At 42.7% G+C, this 19780-nt stretch overlaps 1 pseudogene across 1 annotated transcript in view; it reads left to right on the top strand.

Annotated features, from left to right (window-relative positions):
- The window catches only part of LOC149748994 (uncharacterized), a 42103-nt pseudogene extending 23961 nt beyond the window's left edge, over positions 1–18142 (top strand). The window contains exon 2 of the transcript XR_016393587.1: positions 1949–18142. The product of XR_016393587.1 is annotated as an uncharacterized LOC149748994 (transcript). The remainder of the gene's footprint in view (positions 1–1948) is intronic.
- Positions 18143–19780: the final 1638 nt, after the last annotated feature.

Here is a 19780-nt window from a genome sequence, read left to right as displayed (position 1 = left end):
TTGTTAAGACTTTGCTTTCTAATGTGGGGGGTGTAGGTTTGATCCCTGGTTGGGGAGCTAAGATCCCACGTGTCACGGCCAAAAAAACAAAACATAAAACAGAAGCAATACTGTAACAAATTCAATAAAGACTTTAAAAATGGTCCACATCAGGGACTTCCCTGGTGGTCCACTGGTTAAGACTCTGCGCTCCCAAATGCAGGGAGCCCAGGTTTGATCCCTGGTCAGGGAACTAGATCCCACATGCCGCAACTAAGAGCCAGCATGCTGCAATGAAGATCTCACGTGCTGCAACTAAAAGATCCCACATGCTGCAACTAAGACCCAGTGCAGCCAAATAAATAAATATTAAAAAAAATCGTCCACATAAGAAAAAGATCATAAAAAAATGATTTGGTGACTTTGTAATGGGTCCGGACTGGCAATTTGAAAAACACAGCCTTAGAATCACTATACTTTTTTGATTAGAGAACTATGCTTTTGTCTTTTGATTTAAAGATAGTTACCTCTGAAAGACAAGGATAACATTGTGGGGTATAAGGTATGCTTTTCCCTTGACTGGAGTGACGCAAGAATTGAATTCTCAAGCCTGCCTTAAGAGTCTGTGTGGTTGGACGGTCTAGCAGATCTGGACTGATACGAATATACTTTTGAATGAAGAAAACCGTACTACATACAAGAGTTTGATCCTCTACCTGTGGGCATATTTAAAAGAATATTTATCAAAGCATTAAAAAAATTTTATTGTTTATTTATTTTTGGCTGAGTTGGGTCTTTGTTGCTGCATGCGGGCTTTCTCTAGTTGTGGCAAGTGGGGGCTACTCTTCGTTGCAGTGCGCAGACTTCTCATTGCAGTTGCTTCTCTTGTTGCAGAGCACGGGCTCTAGGCATGCAGGCTCAGTAGTTGTGGCTCGTGGGCTTAGTTGCTCCTCAGCATGTGGGATCTTCCTGGACCAGGGCTCGAACCCGTGTCCCCTGCATTGGCAGACGGATTCTTAACCACTGCGCCACCAGGGAAGTCCCTATCAAAGCATTTTTCACAGTGATAAAAAGGTGGAAATAACCTTAGTAGGAGAATTATTGGATAACTTGTGATATATTCATGCTATAAAAATAAAGAGAAAAAACTGGTTTAATCCAGTACGAACATAAAGATCAGAGCAATGACTCACATTGGCTGGATCCTGGGGCATATAGGGGTTTATATATCAGAACTCCAGGAGGAGGGAAGAAATAGTGGATTGAAAAAGCATATAAATTATAATATATTTGTATCTGGAAAGCAAATATCAAAAGCCATTACTTTTTTTTCGTAACATGGACAACAAAACAGCAGAGCTTGACAGTATCCTCCTGGTTCCTGGGGGAGATACAGAAGGTGCTAGCTTTCCAAATCGTTGGGGGCAGCCCCCTCCTAGAAGTTGTAGTAGAAGTTTTAGGGAGCAGTCATAAGACATTAATTTAAAAAAATGTTTTTTAATTTTATTTATTTTTTTGGCTGCTCTGGGTCTTTGTTGCTGCGCGCGGGCTCTCTCTAGCTGTGGCAAGTGGGGGCTACTCTTAGTCGCGGTGCGCGGGTTTCTCTTGTGCTCTAGGGCATGTGGGCTTCAGTAGTTGTGGCATGTGGGCTCAGTAGTTCTGGCTGGCGGGCTCCAGAGTGCAGGCTCAGCAGTTGTGGTGCACAGGCTTAGTTGCTCCGTGGCATGTGGGATCTTCGCGGGCCAGGGATTGGACCTGTGTCTCCTGCATTGGCAGGTGGATTCCTTACCACTGCACCACCAGGGAAGTCCCGACATTAATGTTTATCAGCTAGAAGGCATGGGTTAAAAAAAAGGTTGATAAACACTTATTTGGAGACCTGGAATAACCATACGAAATTCACTTTTTCAAGAATGATTCACTGGAGGAAAATCAATGGTATTCATTTGGTTCTTATTGGCTTTTTCAGATAATGTAACAAGACTTTTGAACAAAGGCCAGCCAATTAGGAGGGTTACTCTGTAAGTGACCTGACTCATTGTGTATTGGCAAACTAACCACAAGCATATCCCAACACACTGCAGTCCTGCACAACCACTACTCTCTGTAAGGATACCAAGAATCACTATTAAGCTACTCAACTGTTAATGATGTCACTGCAGTGGATTTGGAGTTTATCTTCAAAGGAATTTCAGTGAAGACTGAAGATAACATCCACCAGCAAAACAGACAAAAATAAAAAAACTACTTTCTAGCCCTGACCACAGGATCTTGGAGTACTGCTATTCCCCCTTCAGTTTTCTAGGCCATTTTATGCCCATAAGGGCAGCAAATGTAGAGCAGAGCCATTAAAAAGAAGGCATCAAAATCCAAACAAGACCCCAAGTCATTTTCATCACAAGGCTTTGATTTTGAGAGTAAATTGTGAGGACACAACAGAATTAGGCTTTAAGAGTGAGGCTAAAACCCCTTAATTCTTAATGGAGAGGATTGAAACTATATGCAAAAGACACCTTGATTAAAAGCAAGTATGCTGAAATATCCACGATGTGCACCTGGGGTGTTTGAAAAATTAACAAAATCAGTTCTAATTTCTAGAGAAACAAGTGGTCCTGATTAGTGAGGAGTTAAAAACAAATGCCTGATGAGAAAAACCTGGCCTCTGCTGTGCTGGAAGGAGTCCTAGGAAGAAGAGTGAGTTAAAAGGAAATCAAGTTGCAAAGATGCCACAAATTATATCTAATGATTACTCCTTTGGCTGATGGGTGGAACTGGGGTTTTCTGCCTCCCTAACAAGGATGAAAGAGGGATATAAAGACATTGTCCCAAGAATGATGTGACTGTCAGAGGATTTGTAGAACCTAGGGAAGGCTTGGAAAAAAACCTCATGGGAGCAGGAGCAGGTGGTGGTGAATAAGAGGGACATGAGGTCGAACAGGGCTCTCTGACTCTACGATCTGGAGGAAATGAAAACAGATGACAACCAGAAACTTTCTTCAGGGAAGAGAAGTCTGTCTAGGTGAATCTGTCAGGCAGTAAGACATATGTGGGCAGCTTGAAATGTGTGCGTGCAAGACACACCCATTCTCTGCAGAGCACATGCTTACAACGCAGTGGGATGATTTATAAGGGCAAAGTGGTGGGAGTAAGAGGAGGAGGGGCTGCTCCACAGCAGGAGCTGGTGGCAAAATAAGGAAAAGGAAGGCAGCTAGGGAACCTCTTCCAAAGATCTCGATAAAGACTTCTGACTGTGAGGAGCCTCTCAACAGGCAGGAGTCTCCTCACTGGGCATGCTAAATGTAAAGCACATTTACTTGCTTTCATCTGATTCTTGGAATGGCAGCTGTTTGAAAAAGGCTCAAAAGCGACTAAAAGTGATTGTTTGGAGGTTATGAAGGCTTCCCTAGGCAGGAACAAGGCAAAGAAAACCTCTGAGCTGGGAGACAGGGGAAAACAACCAGAGTGGGTTGAGCAGATGGAAAAAGGAATCCCAGTTTTTCACTGAGATTGAGAGGGAGAAAAGTCTAGATGGTTCCCACTGCCTTCCACAGAGTATGTGTTCTATAAATCTTGGTTCAACGAATGTTGCAGAGATAACTAGGCAACATAAAAAGTTTGAGATCATGGTGTCACTACCTTTTCTCTTCCTCAAAGTTGGCCAGAGAGACTGATCAGACCAAATCTTCAGAACACAATTCTAGAAACTATACAGTCACCTGCTCATCTCATCACATCTACTCTGCTTCCCCAGAGGGGACCCTATCTGCTGATTCAGGGCTAGCAGGGGTAAGAACAGGTAACCATACAGCAGTTATGGGTGATTTCTTTGACCACAGGAGAGAGCTACAGAATTTTAGAATTTGGCCAGTTTCCACAACCACAATTAGAAAAAAAGAGAGACTAATATTACCAAAGTCAACAGTCCCCTGCATTTATGCTGTGTCCTGGGGGCACTGTGAACTGGCCGACAGGAGGGCAGCTGCCCTGAGGGCACGTGCAGTAAACTTAAAAGTGTATCTCCTCCCTCCTGGGTTTGGGCTGGAGAAATTTAGCATGAGATGAGCAGCATCTGCAAATAAGGGTGAAAATTTTCAAGGTGGTTGACAATTGGCTCCAGGTATAGCATGTGCCTAAAAGGTTGTCTGAGAACCTCAAGAAAGCCATGTACCTAACACAGCAGGTGATTAGCCATAAGGGTATGGAAAACCAGCAGAACCAGGGTCTACAAAATGCAGAATGCACAGCAGAGACCCTAAGTTCACTGTGCACATCAACATCAATCTAGAGACTTTAAACAAAAATTATCAAACAGTCTCCTTACCCTCTGCTCGTCTTTGAGGAATTCAAGCCCGAAATAGTCTGGCTGATTTCCAGTATCTTGGTCCTGCTTTAGGAATCCATTCCCTCACCACAGTGCTCCTGGAGCCTGTTTCTAGTCAGCCATTCTGTTGCCTGGCAGTAGCCTATGGGCTACTTTTAGTTTTCATGTCTAAAGGGGTCTAACTGATACCTCCCTGTCTTCTTCCAGTCTCCTCTGTTTATCCAGTGCAGTGGCACTGGCTTCAGTCAGCCCAGGAAGACACAGTCACCCCTGACTGCACAGGACTCTTCTGAGAATTCCAAGGAGCAGGAGGGCTGAAGACTGAGTAAAAATGTCTTCTTGGACTCAGCTCAAGAGAATGAGGCGTGAGGGAGGTGCTGTTGTTGTTTAATATTTACTGGAAGTCCAAAAGCTCTAATAAACATGAGGACAAAATTATGGCATGATCTTTAGCCTCTAGGGGCCTGGGATGGGTCTTCATGAGAAGCTACAGTGCAGGCTTCCCACAGAAGCAGAGCAACAGTTAAGGAATAGCACACCATCAGTGACTGGCTGGTGTGATTGCACTTAGCAAGCAGAGCTTTTCAGCAAGATGGAGGGACACTCCCTGTTCTCTGCTCTGGGGCCCTGAAGCACAGATTCAGCCCCATTTAATGCACTCATTACACCTTAATTATCATGACTTATTTGTTGATTCTACAAATATTTGCTGAGTGCAGCCTACTATGTGTTGGGCACAAATTAGGCACTTAGTAACTGTTGGTAGATTGAACAAATGGAACCTCACTCAGCCTGTGAGAAAGCAGTGTGAGTATGTGCGTGTGTAGGGGGCATAAGTGTAGGATTAAAAAAAAAAAGTGTTGCTTGAGCTAAATTTTGAAATCTGAGTGGGAGTTACCCCAGTGGATAAGGAAAAAAAAGGCATTCCAGGAAGAGATAAAAGCACATGCCAAGGCATGGAACTATATGGAGACTCCATCATGGCTTAGATGGTATGAAGCCAGCCGGGTGTTAGATAGAAATAGGCAAAGAAACCTGCCTTCACATAAGAATTAGCCCAAAGAACTGGTTTGAGGTAGTATGCTTAAACTATTTGTCTAGAAGGGAATATGTATTTAGATTTCAGGGAGGAAAGAAAACACAGAGAATTGGATTTTCTAAGGCCAGGTAGCAGGACAGCCCTGATAAGTCCTAGGGTTGACCAGTGAGTGCATTGCTTGGCCTTTGGACCCAACAGGAAACTCCTCTTCATAGCCTAAGGGCTGGTAGGTAGAGGCTGTAGTAAATCATTGGGGCTTTCCCTCTGGAGACCCGTAACCCTGATTAGGAGGCTCAAAAAACAAAACAAAACAAAACAAAATGAAACAAAACAAAAAAAAGGAGAGAAAACCAGCCAGCCAACCAACAGGCTGTTGTTTTAGTAAGAAGACCACAGTTAAGGTGAAACATTTCTGAAAACCAAATGAGATCATGTAAGAGGGCTTGTAAATTGTCACATATTATCCAAATATAAGGTACTGTCATTATTATCATAGAGAGCCAAGAGTGGCCAGTTCACTCAAAGTATATGGGCGGAAGTAATTCTGGCAGGGCAATGGCACGGGGGCTAAGGACGTGGCTGCCAGAGGAGGCACAGGACAGCAGTGGTGCTTCAGTGATGCCTGGGAAAAGGCATACTGTATGATGATTCCTATAGATACTCTGTAAAGCTGTACTTCTCTTTTTTCTTCTTACTTTTTATAGTAAATGATTAGAGAAATGCAGACTGATCCTATGTGAACACCTCAAGGACAAGGAACTCTCATATTTATCTAGCATAGTGCCCTGGCAAGTGGGTAGCACTTAGTAAATGTATATGGGTCTCTGGACCCCGCTGGAAGGGGAGGAAGGACCCCTTCTCCCGCTGGAAGGGGAGGAAGGATGAAGGGGGATGTTATAATAGAAAAAATAGTCATGTCTCCAGCTGGGCACTGATGGTCTTGGTTTCTTGGTCAAAAGCTGGTAAGCATTTCTGTCAGAACTTGGTCATTAAGATTGAGGGGTTGGAGTAGATAATGATATTCCCATTAGAAATGAATAAAGCAATTTGGGAAATGAAGATAGCAGAAACCAAGAGCACTGCTGGAGAAAAGCATGTGGGACTGGAAGATAATAGATTCTGTAGCTAAAAAGAAAGGAAACTTTTTGCATAAATATGATCCACTTAGGAACAGGTGTACTGGAAAAAATACAAGGAGTATGAGAAACGGGCAGGGGAAGGTCCTACTATTTATGTGTTTGAGGAAGAGGAAGCATTGTCTAAAGATGGCAAATGTAGGAGGAAGAAAACCATAAGAATGTGGTCAGAGATGATGAGGAAGATTAAAGGCTAAAAAATCCAGACTCATTTGGGTACACTCAAGTGAAATTGTGTGAGCCATGCTCTCCTCTTTTATTTCTCTTTAGAGAGAGCTTTTTTTAAAAAAGAAGATTAAGGCCACCTGGTGACATCCTTCATACCCACTGTGGAATGATTTGATTTGCAGACTCACGTTGTGATTAGAGGAGACAGTCAGTATTCTTAGGATTTTGTAATCTTAATGTTTACCCAATGCTGGACATCAAAGAAGTGATATCCAAGGTCCAATATTTGGGGAGCACCTGGAGCCATCTAGCAAGTTTTCCAGGGTCATGAGTGGGTGTGATACCAAGAGCCCTCAGTAAAAAAGACGAGTTTAGGAATAAAACCCAGTGACAAATCTCTGAATCGGAGCAAAGATCATATTTGCAGGCTTGCTCTGATTTTCTTTAAAAAGATATATATCCCAGTTTATTTTGGTGTGTTAAACTGATGAAAGGTGTTTGAACTGAAAGGGGATTATAAACAATTCTCTAATGGGCAGGTGCTTAACCAATATCAGCCTTTGTCAGAGTTTGTTCCACTGAGCTGTGCATGAGATGCCACACCCAGGTTGTTCTGTCTTCTCACAAGCCTGATCTCCCTTCTCACTATGTAACCCCAGGAGCCCAGGGAACCCACCTCTGTTAAAGGAGGATGTCACTAGGTTTGGCTATGTGGAAGGAGAAAGGAAGGGGAACAGGAAAACTCTTCCAGAATACTCTGGTGAATTCCACTGCTTAGCTCCCTCACCACTCCATTTTTGGACAAGAAACCAGAGTCTATCCTTGGCTCCAAATTCACACCCTTGGGATTCAGATGGAATGAAAGCTACTACAGCCCAGGGGGTGAGATGAGGGTGCATCGCTATGTCAGGCACAGACCCTTTGCATTCCCCAGACGATGGACTCCCAATAAACCTTTCTTGGCTCTGAGCCTTTCCTGCCCTCCTCCTCATCATGTAGAGGCACTGTTGGGCAAGTATCCTGAGTGGTATCTGTGGACCAATGTCTGCTAGTGCATGGAGTCAGACGGCCACAAAGACACTGTAGGTCATGCTTCCTAAAAGTGATCCTGTCTCTCTGTCCTCTCCCTCAAGGATTCTGCAAGCAGGGAGGGTAGTCTCAGAATACTCCATCCTCCGAAGGGTTCCACTAGATCCCCAGAGCAAGTCCTGTCAAAGACTACACCCAGAGGCCTCTCCCAGACCCAATTAAGTGCAGAGCCACTCAGAGGCATAATTACAGTAGGGTTGCCAGTGAAGGAAGCCACACCCTGAAATTTGGGGATTCAGTGGAAATCAGTTCCTACAGCACACTCATCCCCAATTAAACTGTCTTCATCTACTTAATTAATCATCACATTTACTGAGCGTATACTATTGCAAAGCCCGGTGCTTGGTATCTTAATGCAATTTATTAACAAATAAACATTCTTGCTTCTGCCTCTCCTTGATACCCAAATAAACTTAGGAAAACAGATTTCATGATTCCATGCTTTGTGACCTTGGGCAAATTGCTAAACCTGAGTCTAAAGTGCCAAATGTTTAAAAGGGGATAATTTCATAAGGCTGTTGTAAGGATTCTATGAGATGTTAAACATCCCTGGTTTAGTATTTGGCACACTGGTGCTCAATAATCCTACATATCCTTTTTTCCTTCCGTCAAAGGATTTTCTTTACAGGACCTGGCTGAGTCAGTTATTCTACCTGATTTTACTGCTTTCTTCCTGAGGGTCAAGCCCAGGGGCTCAAATCTCCTTTCTTTGCTTCAGAGGCCTCACTGGTCCTCCCCTCTCTTGCACCCTGTGCTCTGAGAGAAGTTCCTGCCTTGAGCTCGGAGCCAACTGGGCTACCACGGAGAATACAAACTCTAATGGGGTGGAGGACGAACGGACAAAGGCGCAGCCCCACAGGACCCCTGCCTCTCAACCACGCTGGAGAGATACAAGTTAGGAAACAATGAGCCCTGAAGGAGGTCAAAGCCAAAGACCTTTGAGCATACGGGAAGTTACTCCTGGCCTGGATCCCATGGCAGGATCCTCTCCTTCCAGTCAGAGGTTTCTTCCAGGCAGTTCTAGGGCACAGTCTCGGGTCCTCCTATATACACGGGTCCTCTGTGGGGTCCGTCCCCACGGTGCAGGCTCCCTAAGGCTCCCCTATGTTCCCGAATGGTCTTCTACTGAGACAACACCAGAGACCACCCTTGCCCTCCCGTAGGTACACAGTCTCTCTGGGGATGGCGTCCTCGACACTGGGCCTCCCCGTGGCAGCAAATGCCGAGAAAGCCCTGGGAATCTCCACTCGCACAGGGGTCTTCCATGGGGGCGGCTCCGCACACCGCCTCCGGGACTCTCCCAACGGGTAGAGGCAGGGATACTCGGGGTTCATCCACTTACACAGGGAGACCCTCGGGACGGCTCCCACACAGCACCTCTGAGTCCACGGAGGGCTGTCCGCTGCCCGCAGACCCGCCCCTCACGGTGCCTGCCTGGTCCCCGCCGCCCCCGCCCCCGCTTACCGGGACTGTCAGTGTGAGGGATGCGGGTCCGGGGCTGGCGGACTCTACACCGCGGGCCCCGCGCAGCCCATGGCTGCTCCGGAGTCGGCGTGCTGCGGCCGAGCGCCGGGAGCAGGCTGCGCGAGCGGAACACCAGGCTGAAGCGACGGCGGCGCGCGCGCCCAGAGCATACCCACCCTCCCCGCCCCGCGCGGCTGCGGCGCGTGCGCCCGCGCGACACGACCTCCGCGGCCCGGGGGGCGCGCGCCCCGCCCCGCCCCCCGGCGCCTAGACGCGCGGCCTCCGCGCCTCAGCCGGCGACCGCACGCGGGAATGAAGCGCCGAGGGAGGGCGGGAGGGCGGCGGCTCCACATGGGCTCTGCGGCCCGCCCCGACGAGCTTGTGGGTCCGGGTGCCAGTGGGCGCCCCCCACCAGCTCCGGGCTCTGCGGCGCTGGGACTGCGGCAGTCCGGACGCCTGCGGCAAGGTCAGTGCCCGCCCGGAGGAGGCGGTCCGGGGGAGGCCTCCGCGGGGAATGACGCCGCTCCCAGTCCCGCCCGCACCGTGGTGAAGCGGAACCATCCTGCCGCCCGCACCTGCCTAGAGAGGTGAGAATGATTCATCCAGCGGCCTCGGCCGGGCTCTGTCTCTCCTATCGAGGCCAGCTGCCCACTCAGGCCTCCGGGCCCGCGACCCTGGCATCAGGACACTCACCTTCATAGTACCCCACGGCGGAGGGTCTAAATGAGCCTTCACAAAGTGCTTGGCTGGCCCAACTCTTTCTGTGCGCTGTTTTCTGGGATTATTGGCCTTTCATCTCCAGCAGAAAAGTAATGTACTTTAACCCAGTTTTTGCTGCAGTAACCTCATCACTCAGACTAAATAGCTTGTCAGGAGGCCAGCAGTTCTGAGAGTTATAACCTGTATTACACCAAACTACATGCTCTGAGAGGGCAAGAAAAAGATAAAGTCATAAAGCACCTAGCAACTTATTAAAAAGCAATAACTGAAGGTATGCAAATGATATGCCAAGAACTCTTTTTATTTAAATTAATTGTGTTTACATTTTAACCTACATTCATTTTCTTGTGCATTCGATCTCTGTGTCTCAAATACAATTCACGTCGTAATTTTTTGAACGTCTAGTATTTGTTTCACTCTGCTAAGTGCTGTAGGAGATAAAAAGAAAAAAACACTCATTTTGTTCTTAACATCATGAAACTTACCAATAGGGAATGTAAGGTAAATGTAGTGCTACGTATTGCAATCACTTTTAAACAAAGTGCCAGGTATACTATTCTAAACACTTTAAATATTCAATATATTAAATCATTAATTTTTCACACCATCCCTTAGAGGGACTGTACTGTTAAGTTTCTGCCTTTTACTAGTGATGAAAATGAGGCACAAAGATATTAGACAACTTGCCTAAGGTCCCATAGCTAATACGTGGTGGAGGTAAAATTGAAATCCAGGTAGTCTGACAGCAGACCCCAAGTTCCTAACCATGTTACTGTACTGCTACTGAGAAAGAACTGGCTGCTTGCTAATCATTAATATACGGAATGCTAAAATTAGCACTTATTTCTCAGGAACCACTATCTTTTTTTTTTTTTTTGGCTTGGGAAAGTAACACAGAAGAGAAGACAGCTTTCTGTATAGTCGGGGGGCCCCAAACCTACTTTAGAATTACATTGTACCAACAATTTCACAGATACGGTTCTCTGAACTGTTTAAAGTGTTTTATTTCTAGGCTGTTCGACAGGCTTATATGGAAGATGAGACTGTAATAATATCACCATAGAAATCTCTGTTGGTTAATACCTTCCTTCATTTAAGAAAAAAGTGTGTTGTGCTGAGAACTAGAAGGGGTGCACATTAGAGTAAGACACAGATCTTTCCCTCAAGGAGCTGTAATCTCACAGAAGAAGCAGGTATTGACAGAGAACCATAATGCAAAACAGAAAACGACTTGTGCTCAGTAGAGGAATGAAATGTAATGGAAGTTCCAAGGAGTAGAGAGACAGATTACCTTATGAAGGGAGGTGCTTGCGTTAAGGAAAACACATAATTATCGTTTAACTTATTCTTGATACTAAAGTATTACAAATTGGATAAAAATTTATCCAATTCCTTAATTTTTGAAAAATTACATGCAAAGTTCTTCTCATACTCAGAAAAGACAGCTTTTTGTTATGTTACAAGAATTGTTCAGAGTATGGAGAGGTTAGTAAGCACAAATATTTTGAAGATGGTTACCGTATTTCCTCGAGTTGGGGGCACAGAATAGAGTGATGATGCACAAGATAAGATTTTCAAGGTCAAAGGAATAGCAAAAGAAAAGCAAGGTGGGCGTGAACAAGGTAGGCCTGGGGGCAGCCTGGATTCTGAACAGGGTCAAAGGTTGCTGGGCAGTAGCCTGTACCACACATAACTACTCTTGCAAGATAGAGACTGTGTTTTCAACTTTTTTTTTGGTGTGTGTGATATCTTTTAATTATGGCAAACATGCCACAAATATTCTGGGATGGTCTCAGTTCAGATATTTGATTCCATTATGCCCATAAATTCTTGTCAATAAGATTGACAAATAAGGTCATCATATTCATGTTAGTGTCTAGAAAGTAGAGATCACTGTATGTTCAACAGATGTTTAATAAATGAGGAGTTGGAAAAGTCAGGGAGGGGCTATTTGATAAGGAACTCTAAATTCTCAGATGCTTTAATGTGGTAGGTAATAGGGAGCCCCTACAAGTTTTTGAGCAAGGTAGTAGCATGTTAAAGCTACTACTTAACATACCCTAAACATTTATTTATTTATTTTTATTTTTTAAATTAATTAATTTTTACTGGAGTATAGTTGCTTTATTTCACTGTTGTGTTAGTTTCTACTGTACAGCAAAGTACAGTGAAGCAGCTATACGTATACATATATCCCCTCTTTTTTGGATTTTCTTCCCATTTTGGTCACCACAGAGCATTGAGTAGAGTTCCTTGTATACAGTAGGTTCTCATTAGTTATCTATTTTTTACATAGTATCAATAGTGTATATATGTCATAACCTAAGCATTTAGAGGTATTATCTTTTAGATGAAGGACCGAGTGAGAATGCATATGATCTTTTGTCAGTAGTTTAAACAAAACTTTAAAATATAAACATGAGAATGAGGGTAATTTCTCCTAGGCTGTAGACAAAAACCTGTTGGGATATTAAAGAGACTGTGGGGGAAAAAGTAATGAGAATGCCGCTGAACTCTTTTTGTCCTTTCCATATCCTGTTGGTGACCTCTAGTGGAAGAGGACTGGTGCATCCTTTTGCTTATAATACACATTTCTTGGGGCACCTACCTAGCACACAGTTCCCCTTTGCTGTGAGTGGCTGCAGTGCACAGGGACAAGTCCCAGCGACTTTCTCAGACTTAGGTAACTTGCCCACTGCCTACTGCCAATTTTGTCCAGAGGTAGACATCCAGCTTAAAGCGGTGCAATCATAGTCTCTCCCAGGAATCTGAAACTCAGAACCAAGCAGCAAAGAGCTTGGGAATTGCTAGATCTGAGTTAGTGAGAATGTGTTCTAAAGAGAACTTCCCACTGCTGCTGCTTAGACCCCAGATCTGTCTCAGTCGCTGCTCTTCCTGCATCTTGGATCTTCTCTTCCTTCCGTCCCTTTTCCTTATGCTTTGGCCATCCAGTTGAGGGACATTAGGTCTGTTTCTAATTTTTGGTGATTATGAATAAAGTCACTAGAAACATTTACATATAGGTTTCTCTGTGATAAGTTTTCATTTCACTTCGGTAAACACCTACAAGTATGATGGCTGGGTGGTATGGTTTGACTTTATAAGGAAAGTGTTTTTCAAAATGGGTGTGTCATTTTGCATTCCCATCAGCAATGTATGGGTGTTCTAGGTGCTCCACATCCTCTCCAGTACTTGGTATTATCAGTTTTTTTGTTTTTAGACATTTTAATAAGTATGTATTGGTAGCTGACTGAGCTTTGTTGGATTTTTGTAGTGACTAATGATGTTGAACTTCTCTTTTCCTGTGCTTGTTTGCCATTCATTTAACATTTTTGGTGAAGTGTCTGTTCAAATCTTTTGCCCGTTTTTTTAAAAAATTGGCTTGTTTGTCTTCTTATTGAGTTTTGAGAGTTCTTTGTATATTCTTTTTTTAAAAAATTAATTTATTTTATTTATTTTTATTTTTGGCTGTGGTGGGTCTTTGTTGCTGCACACGGGCTTTCTCTAGCTGTGGAAAGTGGGGGCTACTCTTCATCGTGGCGTGCCGGCTTCTCATTGGGGTGCCTTCTCTTGTAGAACACGGACTCTAGGTGCGTGGGCTTCAGTAGTTGCAGCATGTGGCCTCAGTAGTTGTGGCTTCTGGCTCTAAAGCACAAGCTCAGTAGTTGTGGCGCACGGGCTTAGTTGCTCCGTGGCATGTGGGATCTTCCTGGACCAGGGCTCGAACCCGTGTCCCCTGCATTGGCAGGCGGACTCTGAACCACTACACCACCAGGGAAGCCCCTTCTTTATATATTCTGATACAAGTCCCCCTTTTTTTTTCATGTTTATTGGAGTATAATTGCTTTACAATGTCGTGTTCGTTTCTGCTGTATAACAAAGTGAATCAGCTATATGCATACGTTATCCCCATATCCCCTCCCTCTTGCGTCTCCCTCCCACCCTCCTTATCCCACCCCTCTAGATGGTCGCAAAGCACAGAGCTGATCTCCCGGTGCTATGCAGCTGCTTCCCACTATTCCCACTAGCTATCTATTTTACATTTGATAGTGTATGTATGTACATGCCACTCTCTCACTTCGTCCCAGCTTACCCTTCCGCCTCCCTGTGTCCTCAAGTCCATTCCCTACGTCTGTGTCTTTATTCCTGTCCTGCCACTAGGTTCATCGGAACCATTTTTTTTTTTTTTTAGATTCCATATATATGTGTTAGCATACAGTATTTGTATTTCTCTTTCTGACTTACTTCACTCTGTATGACAGACTCTAGGTCCATCCACCTCACTACAAATAACTCAATTTCGTTTCTTTCTATGGCTGAGTAATATTCCATTGTATATATGTGCCACATCTTCTTTATCCATTCATCTGTCGATGGACACTTCGGTCGCTTCCATGTCCTGGCTATTGTAAATAGAGCTGCAGTGAACATTGTGGTACATGACTCTTTTTGAATTATGGTTTTCTCAGGGTATATGCCCAGTAGTGGGATTGATGAGTCATATGGTAGTTCTAGTTTTAGTTTTTTAAGGAACCTCCATACTGTTCTCCAAAGTGGCTGTATCAATTTATATACCCACCAACAGTGCAAGAGGGCTCCGTTTTCTCCACACTCTTTCCAGTGTTTATTGTTTCTAGATTTTTTGATGATGGCCATTCTGACTGGTGTGAGGTGATACCTCATTGTAGTTTTGATTTGCATTTCTCTATTGATTAGTGATGTTGAGCATCCTTTCATGTGTTTTGGCAATCTGTATATCTTCTTTGGAGAAATGTCTATTTAGGTCTTCTGCCCATTTTTGGATTGGGTTTTTTTTTTTTTATTGAGCTGCATGAGCTGCTTGTTAATTTTGGAAATTAATTCTTTGTCAGTTGCTTCATTTGCAAATATTTTCTCCCATTCTGAGGGTTGTCTTTTGGTCTTGTTTATGGTTTCCTTTGCTGTGCAAAAGCTTTGAAGTTTCATTAGGTCCCATTTGTTTATTTTTGTTTTTATTTCCATTTCTCTAGGAGGTGGGTCAAAAAGGTTCTTGCTGTGATTTATGTCATAGAGTGTTCTGCCTATGTTTTCCTCTAAGAGTTTGATAGTTTCTGGCCTTACATTTAGGTCTTTAATCAATTTTGAGCTTATTTTTGTGTATGGTGTTAGGGAGTGACCTAATCTCATACTTTTACATGTAGCTGTCCAGTTTTCCCAGCACCACTTATTGAAGAGGCTGTCCTTTCTCCACTGTACATTCCTACCTCCTTTATCAAAGATAAGGTGACCATATGTGCGTAGGTTTATCTCTGGCCTTTCTATCCTGTTCCATTGATCTATCTTTCTGTTTTTGTGCCAGTACCATACTGTCTTGATTACGGTAGCTTTGTAGTATAGTCTGAAGTCAGGGAGCCTGATTCCTCCAGCTCCGTTTTTCTTTCTCAAGATTGCATTGGCTTTTCGGGGTCTTTTGTGTTTCCATACAAATTGTGAAATTTTTGGTTCTAGATCGGTGAAAAATTCCATTGGTAATTTGATAGGAATTGCATTGAATCTGTAGATTGCTTTGGGTAGTATAGTCATTTTCACAATGTTGATTCTTCCAATCCAAGAACATGGTCTGTCTCTCCATCTGTTTGTATCATCTTTAATTTCTTTCATCAGTGTCTTACAGTTTTCTGCATACAGGTCTTTTCTCTCCTTCGGTAGGTTTATTCCTAGGTATTTTATTATTTTTGTTGCAATGGTAATTGGAGTGTTTCCTTAATTTCTGTTTCAGATTTTTCATCATTAGTGTATAGGAATGCAAGAGATTTCTATGCATTAATTTTGTATCCTGCTACTCTACCAAATTCATTGATTAGCTCTAGTGGTTTTCTGGTAGCATCTTTAGGATTATGTATAGTATCATGTCATCTGCAAACAGTGACAGTTTTACTTCTTCTTTTCTGATATGGATTCCTTTTCTTTTTCTTCTCTGATTGCTGTGGCTAAAACTTCCAAAACTGTACCAAATAAGAGTGGTGAGAGTGGGCAACCTTGTCTTGTTCCTGATCTTAGAGGAAATGGTTTCAGTTTTTCACCCTTGAGAGCGATGTTGGCTGTGGGTTTGTCATATATGGCCTTTATTATGTTGAGGTAGGTTCCCTCTATGCCTACATTCTGGAGAGTGTTTATCATAAATGGGTGTTGAATTTTGTCGGACGCTTTTTCTGCATCTATTGAAATGATCATATGTTTTTTCTCCTTCAATTTGTTAACATGGTTTATCACATTGATTGATTTGTGTATACTGAAGAATCCTTGTGTTCCTGGGATAAACCCCACTTGATCATAGTGTATGATCCTTTTAATGTGCTGTTGGATTCTGTTTGCTAGTGTTTTGTTGAGGATTTTTGCATCTATGTTCATCAGTGATGTTGGCCTGTAGTTTTCTTTCTTTGTGACATCTTTGTCTGGTTTTCCTATCAGGGTGACAGTGGCCTCGTAGAATGAGTTTGGGAGTGTTCCTCTGCTATATTTTGGAAGAGTTTGAGAAGGATAGGTGTTACCTCTTCTCTAAATGTTTGGTAGACTTCACCTGTGAAGCCATCTGGTCCTGGGCTTTTGTTTGTTGGAAGATTTTTAATCACAGTCTCAATTTCAGTGCTTGTGATTGGTCTGTTTATATTTTCTATTTCTTCCTGATTCAGTCTTGGCAAGTTATGCATTTCTAAGAATTTGTCCATTTCTTCCAGATTGTCCATTTTATTGGCATAGAGTTACTTGTAGTAATCTCTCATGATCTTTTGTATTTCTGCAGTGTCAGTTGTTACTTCTCCTTTTTCATTTCTAATTCTATTGATTTGAGTCTTCTCCCGTTTTTTCAGGTGTAAGAGTAGGTTGTTTGAGATGTTTCTTGTTTCTTGAGGTGAGATTGTATTGCTATAAACTTCCCTCTTAGAACTGCTTTTGCTGCATCCCATAGGTTTTGGTTCGTCGTGTCTCCATTGTCATTTGTTTCTAGGTATTTTTTTATTTCTTCTTTGATTTCTTCAGTGATCACTTCATTATTAAGTAGTGTATTGTTTAGCCTCCATGTGTTTGTATTTTTTACAGATCTTTTCCTGTATTTCATATCTAGTCTCATAGCGTTGTGGTCAGAAAAGATACTTGATACAATTTCAGTTTTCTTAAATTTACCAAGGCTTGATTTGTGACCCAAGATATGATCTATCCTGAAGAATGTTCCATGAGCACTTGAGAAAAATTGTATTCTGTTGTTTTTGAGTGGAATGTCATAAATATCAATTAAGTCCAGCTTGTTTAATATATCATTTAAAGCTTGTGTTTCCTTATTTAATTTCATTTTGGATGATCTGTCCATTGGTGAAAGTGGGGTGTTAAAGTCCCCTACTATGAATGTGTTACTGTTGATTTCCCCTTTTATGGCTGTTAGTATTTGCCTTATGTATTGAGGTGCTTCTATGTTGGGTGCATAAATATTTACAATTGTTATATCTTCTTCTTGGATCGATCTCTTGATCATTATGTAGTGTCCTTCCTTGTCTCTTCTAATAGTCTTTATTTTAAAGTCTATTTTGTCTGATATGAGAATTGCTACTCCAGCTTTCTTTTGGTTCCCATTTGCATGGAATATCTTTTTCTATCCCCTTACTTTCAGTCTGTATGTGTCTGTAGGTCTGAAGTGGGTCTCTTGTAGACAGCATATATATGGGTCTTGTTTTTGTATCCATTCAGCCAGTCTGTGACTTTTAGTGGCATATTTAATCCATTTACATTTAAGGTAATTATCGATATGTATGTTCCCATTCCCATTTTCTTAATTGTTTTGGGTTTGTTATTGTAGGTCTTTTCCTTCTCTTGTGTTTCTTGCCTAGAGAAGTTCCTTTAGCATTTGTTGTAAAGCTGGTTTGGTGGTGCTGAACTCTCTCAGCTTTTGCTTGTCTGTGAAGGTTTTAATTTCTTCATCAAATCTGAATGAGATCGTTGCTGGGTAGAGTAATCTTGGTTGTAGGTTTTTCTCCTTCATCACTTTAAATATGTCCTGCCAGTCCCTTCTGGCTTGCAGAGTTTCTGCTGAAAGATCAGCTGTTAACCTTATGGGGATTCCCTTGTGTGTTAGTTGTTTTTCCCTTGCTGCTTTTAATATGTTTTCTTTGTATTTAGTTTTTGACAGTTTGATTAATATGTGCCTTGGCGTGTTTCTCCTTGGATTTATCCTGTATGGGACTCTCTGTGCTTCCTGGACTTGATTAACTATTTCCTTTCCCATATTAGGGAAGTTTACAACTATAATCTCTTCAAATATTTTCTCAGTCCCTTTCTTTTTCTCTTCTTCTTCTGGAACCCCTATAATTCGAATGTTGGTGTGTTCAGTGTTGTCCCAGAGGTCTCTGAGACTGTCCTCAGTTCTTTTCATTCTTTTTTCTTTATTCTTCTCTGCAGTAGTTATTTCCACTATTTTATCTTCCAGGTCACTTATCTGTTCTTCTGCCTCAGTTATTCTGCTATTGATTCCCATCTAGAGTATTTTTAATTTCATTTATTGTGTTGTTCATCGTTGCTTGTTTCATCTTTAGTTCTTCTAGGTCCTTGTTAAATGTTTCTTGCATTTTCTCTGTTCTAGTTCCAAGATTTTGGATCATCTTTACTATCATTATTCTGAATTCTTTTTCAGGTAGACTGCCTATTTCCTCTTCATTTGTTAGGTCTGGTGGGTTTTTATCTTGCTCCTTCATCTGCTGTGTGTTTTTCTCTCTTCTCATTTTGCTTATCTTACTGTTTGGGGTCTCCTTTTTGCAGGCTGCAGGTTCGTAGTTCCCGTTGTTTTTGATGTCTGTCCCCAGTGGCTAAAGTTGGTTCAGTGGGTTGTGTAGGCTTCCTGGTGGAAGGGACTCTTGCCTGTGTTCTGGTGGCTGAGGCTGGATCTTGTCTTTCTGGTGGGGAGGTCAACGTCTGGTGGTGTGTTTTGGGGTGTCTGTGGACTTATTATGATTTTAGGCAGCCTCTCTGCTAATGGGTGGTGTTGTGTTCCTGTCTTGCTAGTTGTTTGGCATAGGGTGTCCAGCACTGTTGATTTCTGGTCGTTGAGTGGAGCTGGGTCTTAGCGTTGAGACAGATATCTCTGGAAGAGCTTTCACCATTTGATATTATGTGGAGCTAGTAGGTCTCTGGTGGACCAATGTCCTGAACTCGGCTCTCCCATCTCAGAGGCACAGGCCTGATACCTGGGGAGCACCAAGACCCTGTTAGCCACACGGCTTAGAAGGAAAGGGAGGAAGGCAGGGAGGGAGGGAGGGAGGGAGCAAGGAAATAAAAAGAAAGTTATTAGAATAAAGAATAAAAATAATTATTAATAATAAACAATTTAAAAAGTAGTAAAAAAATAAGAAAGAAAGAAGAGAGTAACCAAACCAAAAAACAAATCTACAAATGATAACAAGCGCTAAAAACTGTACTAAAACAAACAAAAAAACGGACAGACAGAACCCTAGGACAAATGGTAACAACTATACAGACAAAATCACACAAAGAAGCATACACATACACACTCACAAAAAGAGAAAAAGGGAAAATATATATATCTCTATATAAAAAGAAAAAGGAAGAGAGCAACCAAATCAGTAAACAAATCTACCAATGAAAATAAATGCTAAATACTAAACTAAGATAAAAATTAAAACCAGAAACCTGTCAGTCGCATACAGCAAATCCCAAGTCTACAGTTGCTCCCAAAGTCCGCCTTCTCAATTTGGGATGATTCGTTGTCTATTCAGGTATTCCAGTGATGCAGGGTACATCAAGTTGATTGTGGAGCGTTAATCCTCTGCTCCTGAGGCTGCTGGGAGAGATTTCCCTTTCTCTTCTTTGTTTGCGCAGCTC

The sequence above is a fragment of the Delphinapterus leucas genome, chromosome 6 (assembly GCF_059928025.1).
Source record: "Delphinapterus leucas isolate spDelLeu-1000000601 "Yukka" chromosome 6, BTC_Dleu_Yukka2, whole genome shotgun sequence".
NCBI lineage: Eukaryota > Metazoa > Chordata > Mammalia > Artiodactyla > Monodontidae > Delphinapterus > Delphinapterus leucas.
Note: the sequence above shows the minus strand (reverse complement) of the source record. Positions and strands in the feature narration are given on the sequence as shown.